Here is a 19,762-nt window from a genome sequence, read left to right on the forward strand (position 1 = left end):
TCCTAATTATGGTCCTAGTGGCACTTGTAATCTTTACTGTCCACCCTGGTGATGGTGTACTATTTTACCTGATTGTACATGTACAAAGAAACTAGGTCTGTTTGGCCTTCTTCTGCATTTCCTTCTTTTACAAATGGACCACATTCCTCTACTGTTCCTGCTCTTTCATAGGGAAAGTCGGCCTCTCCTTTAGTAGGTGTCTACCTAATTTGGGGAAGGAGTTAGCAAGTCAGTATTGCTTTCATACCATTCTTTGTTCCAACTTAACCTCTACCACTAACTGAAAATATATGAGATTCCTATTTATATGCTTCTGGTTCTAGTTCTCAAAATTTTGGGGACTCAGGAAGGGATGTTCAATGCTATTTTGGGGGACTTTGTTGGAGAGAATTTTACTCAATCTCTGAGAGTCATCTGAAGTTGGCCTCTGTAGCTGAATGGAGACTTCTGGTCAGGTACATTTTCCATGTATCTACAGGTATCATTTCAGCAAGAATTAGAGAACCTCTACTTATTAAGGACAAGTCCAACAAAGCAGTTGAATACTAGACATCTGACACTCTTTGAGAAAGCAGGGAGGAACAAATGACATTTATTGAGCAGCCAATAAATATCTTCTTTGGTTTGTGACAAAGGACAGATAATCCTTTGTCATTAAACATAATCCCCTGAAGAGTATGATAACTCTCAGTGGACCATCTCTATGCACAGAACCAAAGATTTTTCTAGTTTCATTCTTAGGTTATTGTCTTTTTTGGACTGGTGAGTTGCTTCTGGTTTAAAAATGGAAGATTGTCAGAGGCAAGGAAGGCCTGGTACTGAATTCTGTTCACTGAGGGGGAGTAAATTCAGAGAGATAAAGTAACATACTGTCATCCAAGATCTCATTGCTATCCAGAAAGATAGCTGGAATGAGGACAGTCTCTGAGACCTAGGATGGTACTCATTCTACTCAGACCTACCTTTTCCTTACCAGATAGTTATTGACAGCAATCAGAAATGTCCATCATTCTGTTTTTAAGGCAGTTCTTCTGCTGTGGATGGGAAAGTTCAAACCTAAGAACAGCACACTTGAGTGAGCCCTTCACTTAGTAACTATTTATTTCTCAGGAGTTTATCTCACTATTAACATTCCTAAAATTAGCATCTATTCCCTTTTTCTTTAGACTGCCAGGCAGCACACAGCTACCTGACGGCAGCTACAACTTGTCTTTTTGACAAGACAGATAGTATTTCAACAGAATTATATTATAGCATCAATCACCATGACAGGATATATAATAATAATTGCAATGCTCACCATGTATCCCATTACACTTTTAAGTTGTTCACTGAGATTTACATTTTTTCTATTACTCTGTCTTGTTGGCAATTTGTTGAAATTCTTCTACAGTATAATCATTTCTTAAGTGCTTTGCCTCTGGTATATTTAAGGGAATTAGTCAGTATATGTAATTGCTGACTTAGTTATTTTGGAGTGATTCAAGAGTCATTTGGGAATAAGGTCCAGCTCAAAGGCCACCTTTTTTTGAATGCTTTGAGAAGCTCTTCTTGATATTCCCAGACTGGACTGAGGGCTCATTTTTGGGCCCTGTGTTTTCCTCTCTCATAGCCCTCATCAATCTACGCTGTTGCTGTTTATGTGTGAGTTCTTCTTTGCTAGAAAGTGGGTTCCCCTAAGATGGAATTTTTTCAGAAGACCTGGCATTCAAGCTCTGGTTTTGGCACTTACCAATGATGCATTTTGGAACAAGTTATCTAAATCTCAGCTGCTCATCTGTAAGATGGATGCAATAATGTCCTCTACAGAAAAGTTCTGAATATTTAGTGAAGACATTTATCAAGTGCACAGCATGAAATTGTACTAAGGAAGCACTCAATAAATATCAGCTAGCATTTACTTTCATTTTAATTATTATCCCAGGGTAAAATACAATGCCTGTCACATGATAAATGGTAAAATCAAATGCATGTTGAATCAACAAAGGACCTTCAATATTGCCCAAACCCTTCCACTCTGCATTATTTCCCATATTATACCTGGTATTATATTTGTGTTTACTTTTCACTCTCCTCCTGAAGTTTCTGGTCTAGGAGATGTTGATTTCATCCTTGTCAAATAGAAAGATAGATGTTAGATAAGTGATACAGATATGGTGCATGCTTGGTTTAGCCTCTAACCCAACCTCCTCCCTAGCACCACAAGACTCCAGATGCCTGCCACAGAATCAGCCAGACCACCCTCCACAGACATGTAAGAGTCAGAAGGACCAGGCAACAATTAACTGGAGTCAGAATAAGTGCCAGAATCTGTTCCTAAGCCTCAAAGGTAAATTTCTCCTTCTGAAAACTGATTGGGGCAGGTCTGATATTCTCTGAAACATAGCAAGCAGCTGTACTGGTTGTTAAAAAACAAAAGAATTTTTTTTCCCCCAGAGGTAAATAGTTCTGCCTCTAGCACCCTGACAATTTCCAGCACACAGGCATCCTGACCTCTTATTCCCTCTCCAGGACCTGTTTATCAACTAGACAGTTAAAGCTCGGCACTGCGAAAGGCTCCTGGGACTGTACCCATTCTGATTTGCTTGGTGCCTACTTGCTACCTTCTACATATTTTGAATACCACTCTTTTACTTCGGGTAATCAAGCTGCTCCCAAATCTCCTCGTGGTCCTGCAGTTTTCTCCTTTTCCAGCCTGCTTATGCTCTGTTTAGTTCCTGCAAGCTGTGCAAACTGGAACCACCCTTCCTCACTGTACTCAGCCTCCTCCAGTTCAGCTTATTTCTGGTGTCCTCTGCATGTGCAGATCTTCCATTAGTCAAAGTCTTCTCTCTTGATCCAAGCTCCTCTCAAACCTCATATTAATGGCGAGACCTTGACCTTCAGTTATGAGCCCCTCTCCTGGGGGCAGGTTTGCCAGGTATCCTATATATGATTTTGACTTGCATCTTTTGTTGACTTTGTCAGGACATGTTAAGTGTCCTGATTTTTTAAAACAAATGCCAAAATATAACAGAGCTATATTTCAAATTTCAATTTTTTTTTATATTCCAAATTTAATTGGGTATCCTGCTTCACCCTCTTCCATACTTCCCCCTCCCCCAAATAAAACCTGACAACCTACTTTCCTACCTGAAGGATCACAATTTTACCCTCATTTCTTTACATTCCTGTTAGTTTCTGCTATTCTATCTGGCTAAACTTTTTTTTCCTCTGTCTTCAGTGCTATCTGGCCTGCTGGCTGAGTGGTCTGCACCAGTCCCTACTAATCAAGACACAACCGGTATTTACTGGATGAAACAATGAAGAGATAAATAAAAGTATTTATTTGCTCCATAGGATCTCTTTCTCTTTAGGATCCCATTCAAAATGTGTCAGATCCTTTGAATCCAGAAAACAAGTATTTATAATGGAAAATCAGCCCTGTTCTGGGGAAGCCAGACTACTTTTATACTGCTGCTGCTCTCTATATTTAATTACCTTTTGTTTTCCCCTTAGCAATTAGTAAAGTGCCAGTCTGTCTCAGATGTGCTAAGAAGAACCAAGAGAAGATGTTTTTGTCCACACTTGAGCCAAAGTGTTAACGGAACAGTGGCACACTTGCAGCGGGGGCTGGAGGAGAGTGGAGATGGAAAGTAATTAATATTTACTGAGCAACCATCATGTACCTTTTTAGACATGATCTCATTTTATCCTCACAGTAACCCCACAAGTATTTTCTAGATAAGAAATCACGTTTAGCCAGGCGAGGTAACTTGCTCAAATCCTAGAGTTAGTAAATAGTCGAACTTGAATTTATCTATCTATTTATTTATTTATTTATTTATTTATTTAAATTTTTAAAGATTTCTTTATTTATTTATACACTGGTATAGTCAGAAGCTTGAGAGGGTGAGAGAATTCATCAGAGCCAGAGTGGGGAACAGAACAGGCAGACTGATGAAATACACTGCTGAGGGGAGCAGTGGACATGGCAGGAGAGGTCTGCATGCCATATGGGTCCCTCGCCAGGGGCTGGGGATCGAACCAGCGCTGCAGAGGATGCGGGCAGCTTCGTAGCCCAGTGCTCAACTGCTGTGCCACCAGGGAGGCCCTCAAACTTGAATTTAAACCTAGGTCTTTCTACACAATAACCATCCTGGCTTCCAATGCTGGAAGGTCTCAGTGGTGGTTATGGCAGAGATCAAACCAGATACTTAAGGGGAGTACGGTATTCTAAGACAGAGCCACATATGCTCTCTTTCAATCGCCTTTTTTTCCTTTCTGCCTTCCAATCATTCATTCAATAATATTTACTGAGAATCCTCTTATGCCAGGCATAGTTCTAGATTCTCAGGATACCAAGGAGTAAGATAAACATAGCCCCCTGACCTCACAGAATTATATTTAGTGTAGATTGTAGAAATTGGAAAAGTAATTTCAAGGATGATGTAATCATTACAGTTATTTTGGAAGCAAATAAGGAGATGTTGAAAGGTGGCAGTTGTTGGAGGAGTGGGGATCAACAAAGGCCTCGTGAAGATAGTAATATGTGGGTTGAAATGTGAGGGATAAGAATAATTCAGTATGCCAAGACTTGGGAAACAGTCGTTTCAGGCAGAGGAAACTGTTACAAAGACGAGATGCATTTGAGAAAGGGTCATAAGATTGCTTTGTCCTTCCAAAGAGAAAATGGGAGGCTCTCAATTTCATTTCCTCAAACTTGTTGCAATAGGGGGAGGTCATGGGTCTTCAATGCTCAGGAAAGGATATCCTTATAGGCGAATATTTGGACAGAGCAGGATAGTCATATCCACTGGCTTGATTGCCAGCTGTTAAAGTAGACAGAGGCAGAAAGGAAGGATGATGACATGAACCAACAGCAAACGAAGGACTAAGAAGGAATCATTTGATAAAGAAAATCTTCAACTGCTGTGGCAGCTCTGACTTTGCTGTTTTGAAATTGCATTTGGAATGAGGAGACTTTAAAATTGTAGAAAAGCAACTTTGCACTGGCAAAGAATACACTGAGTGGCAGTTGGGATTGTGATCAAATCCAATCTCTCCAGTTCTCCAATTATAAACTATTTTCCAAAAGTGTAGGTAGGTAGACTAATTAAAGTACATGCTCTAGAATAGCCAAATGCTTCCTCCAAATGTTTAAAATCCAAGCAAGGTCCTTCGTTAAAGAACACTTTCTATATTAAATATTAATCGAAATAATTTCATTTTGCAGATTCAATACTTAGAATATCAATTTAGATGATGGATCTGAAGCTGAAGAAACATTAAACGCATCTCTCCCTCCACTCCCTGCATTTATAGATGGGGGAGCTGGAATCGGAGAGGATAAGTGAGTGCCAGTCAGGTTCCTGGAATTAAACCAGATTATTGCCTTTTTCCAGATAATAGGAAAGAAAATCCGGTTAACACAGAGCTTCACCTCTAACTAAGCTGTCCACCAATGGTGCACAGAACTTCCACTATTTTGTCCCTTGACAAATAGTTATTTTTCTGACTTTTACCTTGAATGGATCTCCATAGTAAAGTGGTTGTTTCTATTAAAAATCTGAATTTCGTCCCATCAAAAGTAGGGAGGAAAGAGTTTGCAAAAATGGCATATGGAATTAATTATGGATCATGGCATATCCCATATTTAGTGTCATGGAAAAATGCTCCCAAGTTTTCCAAATCATAAGAAAGTCACCTGCTTCTCCTTTTTTTTTTTTTTTTTTTTTCACTCAACCTATTCTAAACACCTACTTTAACCTCAGTTTTATCCTGGGTACAAAGTGTTGTGGTGGGAGCAGGGTTTAGAAACACACTCTAGTCCCAGGAAAGTGGCCTTTTACATGATTTTGGTAAACAGTAAACAAAAAAATGCACATCTATAGAGGAAAAAAAAAGGCAAATAAAATTACTGGTGGAGCTGCAGTCCATACTTCTGCAATGCAGACTTTCGGGTTAAGAAAATGAGACTACCAGCACCTGGTACCTGGAGCTATTTCTCTTTTTGTCTGGTAGGAGAGCACTGAAGAGTGGATGAATGAAGCAAGTTAGAGGGCTCTGTTGGGCCCTAAGTTGAAGTTAGAAGGGCACTGGAGGAGCTAATAAGAATGTTTCCTGGGATTGGGGTCAAAATAAGGGGGTTGGAATTGTATGGGGAATATAAAAATAAAATTTATTTTAAAAAAATAAATAACTTCATAGATTTAAAAAAAAAAAGAATGTTTCCTGGGGCCTCCCTGGTGGCTCAGGGGTTAAAGACACAGCACTGTCAAGCTATCCCTAGTTACTGCAGCATAAGTTTCATCCTGACCAGCCAGGGAACTAAACCACCTGGCGTAGCAGACTTCTCCTGTCTCGCCTGCTGCTCCCCTCAGCAGTGTATTTCAGTAGATCTGCCTATTCTGCTCCCCACCTCTCTCTCTGATGAATCCTCTCACCACCATTCCTACCCTGCACTTCTGGCCTACACCCCAGTTCTTGTATATATAAATAAATAAATATTTAAACAACCCAAATGTTTCCTACTTTCAGAATTCACATTACCCCATGCTTCTTAAAACACTGGGCAGTAGGATTAGTGGGTGTCACAGCCACACCCAGAGATTATATGAAACTGATGCCCACAATCCCATTAGTAAATTCTAAGTAAGCCCTTCTCCCTCAGCCTGGACCTGCTGGCAGACACTGCTAATCAATCATAGCATCCTTTCCCCTTTGAGACTAAATCATTCTCAACACCATGTTCCAGACAAACACTAAACATTTGAGTTAGTACAAAGATGAAACTGAGTTCCAATCCTTGTGCCAACTTGTTTGGTACGCCATCTAAAAGGACATCAGTAACACTTGGAGTATCTTGAGTGATCCAGTAGAAGAGATGGCATGCCTTGGACTTTGAAGGATGGGTACATTTTGAGCAATTGGACAGTAATTTTGGGGAAAGTTTCCTTAAGAACTGAAAGTATAGAGATGTGTGTAGCTGTTTTGGAGAGATTGAAGGTGCTGACCTGCATAGGGGAAGGGGAATGTGTAAGGAGTAGGAGGAAATGCAGTTGAAAAAGAAGGGTGACTCACATTGTGCCAAGCATTCCGAATATGCTGTGGTTGGTGCAGAACCATGATAGGCTAAAAATGAAGGTTCTTTGGAAATAAGTCACTTGTGTTAAGGAAATCAACAAGGTAGTTATTAGGAAAATGCTGTGTGAGGTGAGGACAGCCTTCTCTGAGTGATGGGCAAAGGCTAGAAGGAATGTCACTCATGTATTTATTTAACAAATGTTTATTGAACATCTTTTCTGTGCTGAGCACTAATCTAGGTAATAGGAATATAGTTGAAAACAAGAACACAAGATTGCTATTTAATGGTGTTGATACTGTCGTCAGGGAAACTGACAAGAAGCATGTTAGTTTATTTCAGATAGCCTTGTCACTTTGATAAAAATAAAACTGAGTAATATGACAGAAAGCCATGGAAGGAATATTAGTATATTAGTCTGGATTCTCCAGAGAAACAGAAGCAATGGGAGATAAATAAATGCATATAATTGAGAGAGAGAGAAAGAGAGAGAGAGAGAGAGAGAGAGAGAGAGAGAGAGAGAGAGAGAGAGAGAGAGAGAGAGAGAGAGAGACACACTAACTTTAAGGAATTGGCTCATGAAATTACGAAGACTGAGAAGTTCTGCATTTGGCAAGCTGGATACACAGGAAAGCCAATGGTATAAGTTCTAGCCAAATCTGAGTATGAAGGTAGAAGAAGACCAGTGTCCTGGCTCAAAGGCAGGCAGACAGAGAGAAAAAATCCTTTTGTACTGAGTCTTTTATTCCATTCAGACTTTCAAGGGAATGGATGAGGCCTACCCTTATTGGAGAACTGGCTTTACTCTGTTTGCCAGTTCAAATATTGACCTTTCCAGAAACACTCTTGTGCACAGGCCAAGGTACATTCTTTAACCAAATATCCAGGCACCCTATGGTCCAGCTGGTCCAGTCAAGTGGACTCTTAAGCATAACCATCATAGGAGGGAAGGGGCCAACTCAGAGTTAGTATTTCAGGAAGCAACTAAGATGATAGTTGAGTTAATGCTTTAATGAATGAGAAGGAACTTCCATGCAAAGATAGGGGTATGAATTCTGTACTTGATGGGCCCAGGAAGTGGGAAGATTCTGAGCTGGGGAAACATTTGTGACACACTCAAAAGAGAAAAAAAGGAATGCTTGTGTGACCTGAGTATAGTAAACCAGGGGGACAGATAGGCAGTTGCGGGCCTGATCACAGACCTTTCTACAACAATGGTTCTCAAGCTTTTTGATCTCAGGACTATGCTGCATTCTTCAAAGTTATTAGGAATTAAACTTGGAATTTTTTTTTTTTTTTTTGCAAATCTCTTTAATGCCTGTGGCTTCATAGAAGACAGATTTCTTGTATCTTCTGCATTTGACAGGTACATTCATGAGAAAATGAGTGTAAGAAAGGTGAAAACAACTTAGTGTTTTTCATGAACATAGTTCTGATCTCATGAATCGTTTGAAATGGTCTCAGGGATACCCAGAGAACTGCTGTTCTAGACATGGCTCAGGGGTTTGGAAAGGGATACCAGAGGGCTAGGGAGCAGTTAAAATAAGAGTGGGGATATAATCTGGCATGTATTAAAAACATTTCTTTGAATGTTTTGCTGAGAAAGGCATATGAGCAAGCTATTAGAGGTGTGGAAGCAGGAGACTCACTGAGTGGTTTTGTCATAGTGCAGGGGAGGTAGGCTGGATGAGAATGGTGTAATGTACCTGGTTGAATGTGAGAGACATTTCAAAGGAGAAATCAGTGGTTCCTTTCTAATTTCCTCTGTGTTCTATCTCCTGTTTCCTTTTGCTATTTCTTTGTTCATTCTCGTCCTATGAACTTGGGAATCCTGGAAATAGTGAGGAAAGGAGACTTGAAAAAAGGAAAAGTTGAAAACTAGCTTACTGAATAAAAGTCAAAGACCTCCGATTTCTGGTGGCATTGAAAAGAATAAAATAGGAGTTAACAATTTTTTTTAATCAGGGGAACCATTTATTGATCATTTTAATGCAGTGAACATTTTGAATTTCTCCTTTAGAAAATGATCATATACCTTGTCTTAAAGCTATTGATTGTTCTTCTTACTTAGTTATTTTAAGGCAGAGAATATATAATATCTTATCTTCCTAACCGTCCCACCACAGTAACTTACATGAGCAAATATTTGGACTGTTGGATAGCTTTGCTCTTTACATATGAGTCAAAGATTTCTACAATGAGTTATATTGTTTTAATGCAATATAACTGCTTAATTGCTTTTATGCAATATAAAATTGCTTTAATACAATATCACTGCTTAATTGCTTTTTCTAATTTATACTCACCACAAATTTCTGATGAGTTTCTTTTCTAAGCATAAGCCAGTGCCTTTAATTACTATCATTATCAACTTAGACAATTCTTATGTCCACAAACTCATCCATAAGTTTGGAAGAGCAACACTGAATGTAGACATGCTGAGTCATCTGGAGTTACAGTTGAACAAGAGTTCTATAGCAGCTGTGTACCAAGAACCAACAGAATTCAACCTCACATCTGGCTAGGTGACTTTAAGCAAGTCATTTGTTTTCCCCATTTTTGAGGTGAGCAGGCAAAGACAGAAGATATATGTATGAGAGATTTGCAATAAGGATTTAATGAAGAAATTTTTATGAAAATGCTAGGTAATATGTAATATATAATATGTAAAAATTTTATGTAAAGTGATAGGTAATATGTAATATGAATATCTTGATAGGGTCTCACACTGGAGAAAGTTCAATATAGAAAATGCAGAAACATTTAATTGTTCAACATATATTTTAATATAGGTCAAATATATGTTTCTTTCACTAAATATGATGGCATCTGTGGGGAAGCCAAGTTCCAAGTTATATTGGCCAATGGGAATCACAAGTCTGGGATTCTTTTTTTTTTTTTTTTAAGAGTTATTTATTTATTTATTTATTTGTTTGTTTGTTTGTTTGTTTATTTATACAAGCACTGGGTACAGTCAGAAGGGCGGAGGGTGAGAGAATTCACCAGAGCCAGAGCAGGGAGCATAGCAGGCAGAAGGACCGAAGTACACTGCTGAGGGAGCAGCGGGCGGCAGGAGAGGTCTGCGCGCCATGTGGGACCCTCCTCCGGTGGCCGGGGAGCAGCTGGGGATTGAACCGGCACTGCAGAGGCTGTGGGCAGCTTCACAACGCAGCATTCAACCACTGCACCACCTGGGAGGCCCTAGGGATTCTTAAAGGTAAAGAGTAAAGCACACTCAATCTTATCTAGAACATTTCTGCAGATTCATGAATGAGTATTACACAAGAAAGCATTTCTTGAGGTATAGATTTGGAAAACATTGCATTGAAGTCCATCAAGATTCTATATTTATAACTTCTTAGAATTTTAGATGCCGATTTTATTGAGAAATTTCCCCCCAATTATGTGGGTAGATTTGTGTGTATATGTTTGTATTGTGTGTATTGAATACATTTTGCTGTTTTTCCTAAGTATGTATGAAAGTGGAGTGTCCTCCCCTCTCTTTTTTTTCCATAGAACATCTTGGGTCTAAAATTCCATAGAACACATTTTAGTAAGTGCTACTTCAGGGAGCAATGAGGACATTTTTGGTGATAGGACTAGGGGCTTCCGTGGGGGCGCAAGGGGTTAAGATGCAACCTATGAAGCTATCTGCAGCCACTGAAGCATGAATTCGATCCCTGGCCAGGGAGCTACCCACATGGCACAGCAAACCTCTCCTGTCTTGCCCGCTGCTCCTCTCAGCAGTGTATTTCAGTCAATCTGCCTGTTCTGTTCCCCACTCTGCCTCTTATGAATCCTCTCACCATCCCACACCTGTGGCCTGTACCCCAGTTCTTGTGTGCATAAATAAATAAATCTTTAAAAGAAAGATATGACTAGAAGAACAGTTTGATAACTACAGGTAGATCCTATCAAAGGTATATATATTCTGGGGATCTGATCAGGGGTATATAGTGCTTTAATAGAAGATGTCATGGGCAGGCCAACAGTGAGCTCCAGATGCTCAAGCTAGGATGTGGATTAGGCAGGTTTGAAAGGCTGCTGGACTTTTCAATGGAAACTCCACTGCAACCGTAGAAGTCAGTCCTGCTAGCCATCCATGGCATCACTTCTCAAGACTTGATCTTTGCCAAGTAGTCCTATGAGGGGACTTAAAAGAACACACTTTTATAAATTCTATTTGGAAAATACTTCCTTATCATTCATTTTTTCCTCTAAGGAGCTGCAAGCTATATTGACCAATGGAATTTACAGGTCTGGGATTGATTCTTAAATGTCAAGAGCAAAACTTGGATTGGGTGGCATTTGCCAACCCTAAAAGCTTGACCTACCTCATGACAAGCTGAGAGTAGCAAAACATTAGAAAAGGAATCACAAGCTGGTAGTTAACTGGCTACCTCTCACCTAGCTATTGAGATGGAGATTTCCTCAAATTTATTTGCTTGCCAATATAACATGGAGATAGCGTGACAAAAGAACTCCTCTTTCTAACTAGCAACAGCAAATGTTGGCGAGGTTGTGTAGAAAAAGGAACTCTTCTACACTGTTGGTGGGAGTGCAAACTGGTCCAACCACTATGGAGAGCTGTGTGGAGATTTCTGGACCTACTAAACATAGAGCTTCCATATGATCCAGCAATTCCACTCCTAGGTATTTACCCAAAGGACACAGAAACATCAAATCCAAAGAACACCTGCACCCCTATGTTTATAGCAGCACTATTTACAATAGCTAAGCTTTGGAAACAGCCCAAATGCCCAAACATAGATGACTGGATCAAGAAGATGTGGTAAATATATACCATGGAATATTACTCAGCATTCAAAAAAGATAAACACATGCAATTTGCAGCAACATGGATGGCGCTGGAAGGGATCATGCTCAGCGAAATAAGCCAAAAAGAAAAAGAAAAATACCGGATGGTCTCACTCATAGCAGGAATCTAGAAAACTTAAATAAAGGACCAGGAAAATGAATAACTATAAGAAAGTGAAAATCCAAATCAACAAAAAACTATGAACCAGAGACACTTTTTGGGGGTTGGGGGCTGGGAGGGGAGGGATTGGGGTCAGAATGGGAGGTTTGCAATTGTATGGGGGAATATAAAAATAAAATTTATTATTTAAAAAAAAAAAGAACTCTTTTTGCTTTTGGAAAAAAAAATATTTTTAGTTAATAGAGGAGTAGAGGCAGAGGAAGCAGAAATGAGGATAAGTATTTGAGAGTCAGGGGTCTTTATGCTTCATTTTGGGGGTCGTTTGTGTTCTTTTGCATTTGTAGCCACATTGTGGCACTGAACTTTTATATTTGTGTGAGACTTAGAGCTCTTTAAGAATAATAAATAGGGCCTCCCTGTTGGTGCAGGTGGTTGAGCGCAGCGCTGTGAAGCTGTCCGCAGCCTCTGCAGTGCCGGTTTGATCCCCGCTGGCCTCAGAGCAACCCACATGGCGCGCAGACCTCTCCTGTCTCGCCTGAGGCTCCCCTCAGCAGTGTATTTCGTCAGTCGGCTTGTTCTGTTCCCCGCTCTGTCTCTGGTGAATCCTCTCACCCTCCTGCGCATCTGGCCTGTGCCCCAGTTCTTGTATAACTAATAAATAAATAAATCTTTAAAAAAAAAAGAAGAATAAATAATGCATGAGAATAATTAAATATTGTTGACTACTTTTTTTGGTTTTTTTGTCCCCTAAGTTCTACCTATATAATCGCTACTTCTGGGCATTTAACATGAATTACCATACAAATATGTTTAAACTCGGTATATTGAAATGTGTGTCCAGGGACCTAGAGCTGTTCTTGGACTCCACTTGCCCATACCATTGCTCTAGGACAGGGAAAAAAATCAATTCCAGCCCCTATGGGCCTGTCTGTGGCTGAAAACTACAACCACAGCGGGCCACTTGGTAAAAAATGTTGAACTTTATGGAGCCTATAAAATTAATGAGACATCAACATAAAATACTATAGGAGTACTCTGTTAGTGCTGCTTAACTAAGAAAACACATTGGTGGGCAAGCCAGAGAAGACAGCAGATGTCTCCCATCAAAACAGACTTCTGACTCTCTTTTGGGGAGCCTGATTAGCTAGCTATCTTCTAGTCCCTTTCTTCATGCTTTGGAGTATGTGCTTCCTGCCACCTTGACACAAAAGGTATGTGCATTGAACTCTTTGGAAAGCAAAGTTGTGGCTGCTTCATTAAAGAGGATTTATTGTCTAAATATGCATGATGTGTAGCCATTTAAAATGAGGTAGATTTATAAGTGTCAGTATAAAAAGGTCTTCAAAATATATGGAAGAAGTAGAGTAATAGGATTTATATATATATATATTTACATATATATGTTTACATATATATGTTTACATATATATATTTACACACATAGAAGAACCATGTATACAAAGTGTGTCCGGGGAAAAGTTAGGGGAAGACTTACTTTTCATCTTAAATTCTTCTGTACTTTTTAACCAGTATATGCATTGATTTTTATAATGAAAAAGTAAAATTCATGTCTTAAGCCTCTTTTTCAATGTTTAAGTGGGTGGGAAAAATAATTGTGAAAACAGTCTTCAATATATTTTTTTAGAAAATGAGTTCTCCCTCTTACTTTATAGGTAAAATTCATAGAAAACATACTAAATTTTACCAATAAGATAATTTTGAGGGCCTTCCCTGGTGGCACAGTGGTTGAGCGCTGGGCTGCGAAGTTGCTCGCAGCCTCTGCAGTGCCGATTTGATCTCTGGCTGCTGGCGAGGGTCCCACATGGTGTGCAGACCTCTCCTGCCGTGCCTGCTGCTCCCCTCAGCAGTGTACTTCATCAGTCTGCCTATTCTGTTCCCTGCTCTGGCTCTGGCGAATCCTCTCACTCTCCCATGCTTCTGACTGTACCCAGTGCTTGTATAAATAAATCTTTAACAAAAAAGATAATTTTGATAGAGCTATTATAGAAAACTAACCTAGAGAATTAAAAAAATAATACAGCATTTAACACCTACTTTTACATGGGTGCCCTTGTGTTATGCTATATCTAAAGTTTTCTGTTTCAAAGCGTTGGATGAAAAGTGCTTTCAAGGAAGACAAATAGAATGAATGTATGCATGTATGTGTGTAAATGTGCACATATGAAGACCTGCAGTCTTCTCGGTTATAGAAACTGACAGCAAAGAGATGACAGAATGATTTGGTGAAGGTGATCATCCTGAGAAGATAAATAGACTCTAAAATTGTTTTGGCCTGAAAAAAAAATCAATTCAGTTGTCTGCAGGCTTGATGGGAGGAAAATCACCTTTGCTGAGGAAAATATTATTTTTGCCTTGGAGAGGAACAAACCAACATCAGGGAGGAAGGAGGCTTTTTTAAAGCGATGACACATCCCTCCAACTAAGAATGAACCTTTACAGAGAAATAGGGGACATAAACTTATTTTTTCTTAGCATTGAATTAAACTTTGTCATTTTTTATTGTTCTCTAAGCTATAGGGCATTACTCAGATACAGAGCACAGAGAAGCAAAAAGCTGTCTCACACTGTGAGGGCAACAGACTGATGTCCTGATGAATAAAAACGTAAACCTTTGAAGGTGAGAGAAGAATATGAGAGATATGTGTAGAAAGAAATATCAGCTGAGTAAATTATCTTCTGGGTTGAGAGTCAGCAGCCTGCTGCAGCTTTCTGCTCTGTGTTGAGTGACCCTTGGGAAGAACAATTACTATAGATTTTCTGTAAGGAGTGGACAGACGCATGAATAGCCTTCCAGCAACTTCTGGGAAAAGACTAGCCAGAGAAGTCTAATAGATTGGAGCCAATTGCTTCCTTGGGGTAAGAGTGTCAGATAGGAAGTTAGGGAGAAGGAATTAAGTGGATTAGGAAGAGCCAAACCCTAGTTCAAGTCATTCAGTAGGAAGAATGAATTCAGTCTGAAAGATGCTGGGGGTTGATGGAGAAGGTGGGAAGGGAATTGACACCCATAAGCATCTATGATTTGCAAGTGTTGTCCTTGTTTTCTTAATATTAAGACTAGGGATGTGAAGTAAATATATCTCTCATATTTTTAGAGATGAGGGAATAGATTCAGAGCTGGGTTTTGAATCCCCTTCATCTAGGCTAAAGCCCATGCTTTCTCTTCTACAACAGGCCAGTTCCCTCTTACATTTGATGTACCATCAGGAAACTCATAATCCACTCCTCATTACCATTTTACCATCTTTACTCTTTACCATTTCAAGAATTTCTCTTTTCTTCTGCCTGCCTTCTTCATTCACCAAGTACTCCTAATCCAGGATTTTAAAATTCTTTTTATTCACATAGCAACTTTGGGAGGTAGCTACTGTGTTACTCCACATTATAGATAAAGTAAACGTAGATTTATTGTAATGGAAAAGCATATTTGGTGTTACTCACTTAATAAAACTGTCCTAAGTGTCAGGCTGAGGACTTGAAATGGGGCTGTGGTGACCATTGTGCATGCAGTAATATTTATCTCCACTAGATGGCATTGTTAAAAATGCTTTGAAAATTGGTTTCCTCTGGGAGAGCAGTATTTCCTATTCAGCAAATACATTACCTTCCAGGGAGTCCTGGGGCCCTGTTCTGAGTGGCTGGCATCTCAGCTTTCCTCAGAGCTTCCCATTCTGATGCATACCCTTATCCATCCTTGTCAGGAAAGAGATCATGAATGATTTATCACTAATGACTCATCATTAATGAAAATTACTGATGATTAATCTTAAAAACTTCTTCTTGGGAGGTTTGTTTCCCCATAGAGACTGTTCCCTATGAAAAGTACCCAAATATCCTGCCCACTATCCCTTCTCAACCCATGGAGTATGCTCCTAACCTAGATTCACTTTGGAAAATTTGGGAAATTTTCACAAATTTTACCCTGCATTAATAAGGAAAAGGGGTGATCCAGGAGCTTTATTCTGCAGGTGTATGTCTAGGGTCAGGTTAACTCTGGAACCAAAAAAACAAGTTTGACAGACCAAGAACTCAGTTAAAACGGTTGCTACAACTGTATATAACAGTCAGCAATGATTAATGTACTAGATGTAAAGATGGTTTGTATTATTTATTTTTTGTGATTTGGTCTTACCAATAAGCACAGTCATCTCCCCTTGGAGACTTTGCCTGGAATGCTCGTTTCTCCACCTGCCAAGATGAAGGAACAGAATGTATAATATCTGTGCCCTTTTTTATGCCCCCATGTTTGTGTAGAACCTATTATTATATTTTCCCATAACACTGTATGCTACCTTCAAAGTTCTTTGCACACTGATTAATTACCTGTAATGTTTAAAATGTGCCTGGTTTTCCCTAGTGGATTTAAGGGACCATTACATTAATAACCCCTTCAATGCTGGTTTCTTAGAGTCTGGAATATACCGTATATACTGAGGGTGGTAAGTCAATGTTTGCAGGAAACTGAAATGAGTATTTTGACTATCTGGAAAATGATGTTCATTTGAGGATGTCTATTATATATATTTATAAAATACATTTAGTTCTGAAATTAAAGGGCAGTCTTACAAGGTCAAGAGGAGATGTACATTCTCCTGGTAGAAGGATAGGGAAATTGCATCCCTGACTGCGTGTGAGATCCTAAGGAAAATGTTTATTTTTCTGTTATTTAAACAAAGCACCCAATAAATGTTTGTTCTTTAGAACTATTATGTTACTTTTTTATCTCAGGTTATTGATTATAATGATGATTTGTGCAAAAGCTTTCCAAATTCTATTTGAACTATAGTTTTAGTATGATAAACTTACAAGCTCTTACTCTATCAGTACAATTTTGTTCTTTTGTTTTTAACCAATGTATCATTTGTGATGTCTGAAATAGAAATCAAAAGAAAGATAAAAATTTGTACTGATGTAATACATAGATCATTAGGATTCTAGTGAGGAAAGTAGACTGGCTATGTGATCTTATTTAAGCCACCTGTATCTCTGAGTCTCAGATTCCTCATCTGTGAAATGAGGACTCAGGTTTACATGAGTGGTGTGGTAGGAAACTTAAAATGTGGCCCTCAATCATCTCCTTTGCTGGTGTTCAACACCTGTGTAATCCTCTTATCTCGCCAATGGACCGAATCCAATGATCTGATTATCATCAGAGCATGTGACGATGGTAATGGGATTTCATGATCTGTTTACAAATAATTGTGACTTCCATCTTGCTAGCACCCTCTCTCTACCTCTGACTCTCTGGCTTTGATGACACAAGCTAAAATATTGGAGAGATATGTGCCATTCTTACTGGTGAAAGATGGTATCTCAATGTGGTTTTAATTTGCATTTCCCTGAAAAAAAAAAAAAGTAATAACAAATGTTGGCAAGGAAGTGGTGAAAAAGGAACTCTCCTACATTGCTGGTGGGAGTGCAAACTGGTCCAACCACTATGGAAAGCTGTCTTGAGGTTCCTCAGTCTACTAAATGGAGCCACCATATGACCCAACAATTCACAACTAGGGATCTACCCAAAGGATACAAAAACATTGATTGAAAAGAACACCTGTATCCCTGTGTTTATTGCAGCACTATTTACAATAAGTAAAACTTGGAAACAACCCAAATGCCCAAAAATGACTGAATCAAGAAGATGTGGCATATATACACAATGGAATATTATTCAGCAATCAAAAAAGATAAACTCATGTCATTCACAGCAACGTGGATGGAACTAGAAGAAATTATGCTCAGTGAAATAAGCCAGAAGGAAAAAGAAAAATATTGTTTCACTTATAGCAGGAATATAGGGGAACCAAAGAGACATTAGTGTAAAAAAATAATAGCAGTACAAAACACAACAAAGCAAAAATGGACAATTATAAATCAGAGACATCCTGCAGGGGAGGAGGAGGGAGAGGGATCACAGGGAGGGAGGGAGGAACACAGTGGACTGAGGTGATGGTGCACGGGTGCATTGGTGAAGGAAACTCTATGGGGACTACAGCTGAGGGGGTGGGGGGAAGCAAATATTATTTAAAAATGAACAATGATGTAAAAAAATTAAAAAAAAAGAAAAACTCAGACCTAAAATAAATAAATAAATAAATAAATAAATAAATAAATAAATAAATAATAAAATGTTGGAGAGAGCCACATGGCAAGGGACTGAGAGATGCCTCTGGCTAACAAGCAGTTAGGAACTGAGTTCTTCAATCCAAAAGTCTTGAGGTACAGAATCCTACCAAAAACCACATGTGTGAACTTGGAAGCAGATCTTTTCCAGTCAAGACTTCAAGTAAGACCTCGCACTTACCCAATTCCTTGATTGTAGAGCTGTGAGCAAACCTGTAGCAGAATTATACTTAGTTAAACCATGACTGGATTTCTGATACAGAGGAAGTGAGATAACAAGTGTTCACTGTTTTAAGTTTGTTGACTTGGAGGAATTTGTATCCTAGCAGTAGATAATTAATGCAAGTGGTTTTCAAATTGGTGGCCTTTTGTAGCCTCCCTCTTCAGAGCTATAGTCTCTTATCTATCCATACCCACATATGTATAATACCTATATACCAATAACACTTTCTTTAAGGTTAAGTGAAAATATCTGATGTGACATGTTATTAGAAAGGGGCAGAATAATAATGACAGGCAGGGTCCAAATTGCTAATTATCGATAAGCCTTCAATAATCAGTTCAGCTCTCCTGAATCTCAGTTTCTCATTTGTAAAGTGAGGAAACTGGAATAGAGCTGGGTTCTCACAATGTGACCCCAAAACATCAGTGTCAACATCATCTGAGAACTTATTAGAAATGCAAATTTTCAAGCCTAGGAAATCAGAAACTCAGGGGGGTGGGGCCCAGTGTTTTGGGCTTTAACAAGTCTTGCCAGTGACTGTCTGCTGCATGTAAAAGTTTGAGAGCCAGCGTGCTAGAAGTCCTCTAATCCTTTACATCTCTACCAATGATAGTAATAACAAGGAATAGTTATTGATTGTGTGTCAGGAATTCTGAAAGGACTTTGCATTCATTATTTCATTTAATCCTCACAATATCCTGTGAAACATATACTTATCCTCATTTCACTAAAATCCCTCATATCTTTGCTTTTTAAGGACAGGCGTAATGTTTTTGTTCTCTAAGCGCCTACAATTCTTGAACAGGATTCATAGTATCTGTTGGTGTTTACTTTAGTTGTACTCAATAAGTGTTTGAAGAATGAATAAACAAATGAATGAACAAATTAATTCAGGAATAAAAATAGTAGGAGCAATAGCAGAGAACATTGGTTTAAGGGGTTCCCTAGACAATAGATGCCTGAGACAAATGTTATATTATCATTGTCTCTTAATACTAGGAAGTTTCCACCAAATATGCTTATCTTGTTGAAGTTGGCCTTGATCACAAGTTATTCAAATTTTTGATTCCTATTGACTCCAATTTAAGACTTCAGCTATGGGAGAATCTAATATGACATTTATTCATTTTCTCTGGAGAGTTTCCCTGGGAGAGAAATTATTTTACAGAAATAAATTCATATCTCAAGGGCATAAGCAAAGATTTGAAATAGTATTTCAGATATATTCATCAGAAGATGCCTGTGCCATCTAGAAACTGAAGAGGGGGCCCTAATGTATTTAATGGGCATTGCTTCTCATTCTTTGGGTTATTTGTGTTTGTCTCTACATCCTTACCAGATCTGGTTTCTTTGTCAACTAAAGGTATGTTTGTTTGTTTTGTTTTTTATTTAAATTTTA

This window comes from Talpa europaea, assembly GCF_964194135.1.
Source record: "Talpa europaea genome assembly, chromosome: 1".
Classification (NCBI taxonomy): Eukaryota; Metazoa; Chordata; class Mammalia; order Eulipotyphla; family Talpidae; genus Talpa; species Talpa europaea.